Consider the following 3869-nt stretch of genomic DNA (forward strand, 5'->3'; position numbering starts at 1 on the left):
GGAAAGTTCAATGCTATTATTCTTACAGATATCTGAGTTCTCCTCACAAGTTTGCTTCTCAATTTCCCGCTGACTCTTGGAGGGACCTATGGTACAATCCTAATAAGATGATCATCCCTTTCTTATTTCTCAGTTCCATCCATATAACTTTATTGGACATTCCCTCAGGAATATCCTCCCTGAGTACAGCTGTAATGTTATCATTAACCAAAAATGTCACTCCCCTTTCTCTTGCCCCCCTCTTCCTATCCTTCCAGTAGTATCTGTACTCTGGAACATTAAGCTGCCAGTCCTATCCATCCCTGAGCTAATGGAAATGATAAAAGAACGTCAGAACATGGAGCAGGAGTATGTCATCCGGCCCTTCCAGCCTGCTCTACCATTCAATAAGATCATGGCTGATCTTTTCATGGACTCAGCTCCACTTACTCCTCTGTAGCAGATCTAGTAAATATCTCCACCAGTATACTTGTCCCCTTCCAATTCAGGTGAAACCCATCCCTGTTATACAGGTCCCTTCTACTCCAGAAGAGATCCCAATGATTCAAAAATGTGAATTCCTGCTCCCTGCAGCATCTTCTCAGCCACGCATTCATCTGCTCTATCCTCCTACTTATACTCTCACAAGCAAATGACACATGATGTCCAAGACTGGCTATTTGTAAAATCTGGTTCGGAACAATTGAGAAATTGTGTGGGCCATCAAATGTTTTAATTTCATTGTGTTACGAATCCGGTATTTGTGAGTCTGAATTAGTTTGGATTGCTATTACTGCATCTTGTTCAAGAAGGGGAGTAGAGACAACCCTGGTAATCATAGACCAGTGAGCCTTACTTTGGTTGTGAATAAAGTGTTGGAAAAGATTATGAGAGATAGAAATTATAATCATCGAGAGAGGAATAAGTTGATTAGGGATAGTCAACACGGCTTTATGAAGGGTAGGTTGTGCCTCACAAACCTTATTGTTTTCTTTGAGAAGGTGACCAAACAGGTGGATGAGGGTAAAGCAGTTGATGTGGTGCATATGGATTTCAATAAGGCATTTGATAAAGTTTCTCATGATAGGCTATTGTTGAAAATACGGAGGCATGGGATTGAGGGTGATTTAACAGTTTGTATCAGAAATTGACGAGCTGAAAGAAGACAGAGGGTGGTGGTTGATGGGAAATGTGCATCCTGGAGTTCAGTTACTAGTGGTGTACCACAAGGATCTGTTTTTGGGTCCACTGCTGTTTGTCATTTTTATAAATGACCTGGGTGAGAGCATAGAAGGACGGGTTAGTAAATTTGCGGATGACACTAAGGTCGGAGGAGTTGTGGATAGTGATGAAGGATGTTGTAGGTTACAGAGGGACATAGATAGGCTGCAGAGCTGGGCTGAGAGGTGGCAAATACAGTATAATGCAGAAAAGTGTGAGGTGATTCACTTTGGAAGGAGCAACAGGAATACAGAGTACTGGGTTAATGGCAAGATTCTTGGTAGTGTAGATGAGCAGAGAAATCTCGGTGTCCATGAACATAGATCCCTGAAAGTTGCCACCCAGGTTGACAGGGTTGTAAAGAAGGCATATGGGGTGTTAGTTTTTATTGGCAGAGGGATTGAGTTTTGGAGCCATGACGTCACGCTGTACAAAATTCTGGTGTGGTCACATTTGGAGTATTGCGTACAGTTCTGGTCATTGCATTATAGGAAGGATATGGAAGCTTTGGAAAGATTCAGAGGAGATTTACAAGAATGTTGCCTAGTATTGAGGGAAGGTCTTATGAGGAAAGGCTGAGGGACTTGAGGTTGTTTTTGTTAGAGAGAAGAAAGTTGAGAGGTGACTTAATAGAGACATATAAGATAATCAGAGGGTTAGATAGGGTGGATTGTGTGAGCCTTTTTCCTTGGATGGTGATGGCTAGCACAAGGGGACATAAATTGAGGGGGTGATAGATATAAGACAGATGTCAGACGTAGTTTCTTTACTCAGAGTAGTAAGGGCGTGGAACACACTGCCTGCAACAGTAGTAGACTCACCAACTTTAAGGGCGTTTAAACGGTCATTGGATAGACATATGGATGAGAATGGAATAGTGTAAGATAGATGGGCTTCAGATTGGTTCCACTGGTCAGCGCAGCATCGAGGGCTGAAGGGCCTGTGCTACATTGTAATGTTCTATGGTCTATGTTAACAGTACGAAGGGGGTTAAGGTCCTGAAAGCAGATTTCAGTCATCTCAACATTAGTTCTTGTCCTGTGTGCAGGTGGCAGAAGCATGAGTGATTGAACACTGATGCAAGAGGGAGGGTTTAGAATTCTAGAGCATGTGGGACCTGTCCAAGATGTATAGCTAGTATCCTCGTAGGATTGGGACTACCCTTTTCACTGAGTTATTCAACACAACAGGAGGTGATCATTCAACTCAAGGCCCTGTTCCTACTTTCTCCCCATCCCCTTCATCCCTTTAGCCCGAACAACAATAATCAAAATTGTTCTTGAAAACTTTGAATATTTTGGCCTCAATTGTTTTCAGTGGCAGAGAATTCCACAGGTTCACCACTCTCCCTGTGAAGAAATTTGTCCTAATCTCAGTCTTAAATGGCCTAACCAGTATCCTTAAACTGTGACTCCCTGGTTCTGGACTCGCCGGTCATATGGAACATCATTCTAGGGATAGGTCACTCAACTCAAAATGTTAGTTCTGATTTCTTTCCACAAATGCTACCAGACCTGCTGAGCCTTTCCAGCAACTTCTGTTTTTGTTTCTGATTTACAGCATCTGCAGTTGCTTCTGTTTTCATACAGAACATCCGTTGCATTGGTTTTCAAGAAAGAATATAAACGAAACTTCAAGAAATAGAAGGTGACCAAGGGACATGTGTAACAGAGGAACTAAAAAAAAGAACAATAAAGAGATGGTACTGGAAAATTAGCTAGATTGAGGGTTAATATATCTCCTGATCCAGATGCATTTCATCCTAGAATGTTGAAAAGAGGTGACTATAGAGACAACAGATGCAGGTTTAATTATCTTTCATATTTCTGGAAAAGCTCTTGCTGACTGTAAAATAGCAAATTTAACTCAAGTATTTTTAAAAAATCCCTACAGTGTGGAAACAGGGACTTAGGCCCAACAAGTCCACACTGACCCTCCGAAGAGTAACCCATCCCTCTCTGACTAATGCACCCCAACGCTATGGGCAATTCAGCACAGCCAATTCACCTGACCTGCACATCTTTGGACTGTGGGAGGAAAGCCACACAGAGAGAATGTGCAAACGCCACACAGACAGTCACCTGAGGCTGGAATTGGACCGGGGACCCTGGTGCTGTGAAGTAATTGTGTTAACCACTGAGCCACCATACCAGCCCAACAAAAGAATGAAAGAAAAGCAAGGAAGATTGACAAATAACTGACCTGTTAGTTCAATGTCAATAATAGTGAACATTTTAGGATCTATTATTGAGAATTTGTTAACTGGACGTTTAGAGAAGATTGGCAAAATTTGTCAGACTCAACATGGATTTCTGAAAGGGAAATCATGTTTGGTAAAGTTATTAGTGTTTTTTGAGGGTGTTACTTGTAGTGTAGACAAAGGAGAACCAGTGGATGTAGTGCATTTAGATTTTCAGGAGTTTTTGAGGTTGTCCTAGGTTAGTAGGTTAGTACATAAAAATTAGAACACAATGGAACAGGAAGAAGGGGTGAGAAATACACTCGAAAGAATTAAGATTTGTAAATAGTCAAAGCAAAGCAGAAAATAGGAATAAATAGATCATTCTCCAGATTGTAGGCTTTTAGTTGTGGGGTTGTAAACGGGACACTGCTTGATCCACAACTGTTCATGATCTGTATAAATAATTTGGATATGGGATAATTTTTTT

The sequence above is a fragment of the Chiloscyllium plagiosum genome, chromosome 16 (genome assembly GCF_004010195.1).
Source record: "Chiloscyllium plagiosum isolate BGI_BamShark_2017 chromosome 16, ASM401019v2, whole genome shotgun sequence".
Lineage (NCBI taxonomy): Eukaryota > Metazoa > Chordata > Chondrichthyes > Orectolobiformes > Hemiscylliidae > Chiloscyllium > Chiloscyllium plagiosum.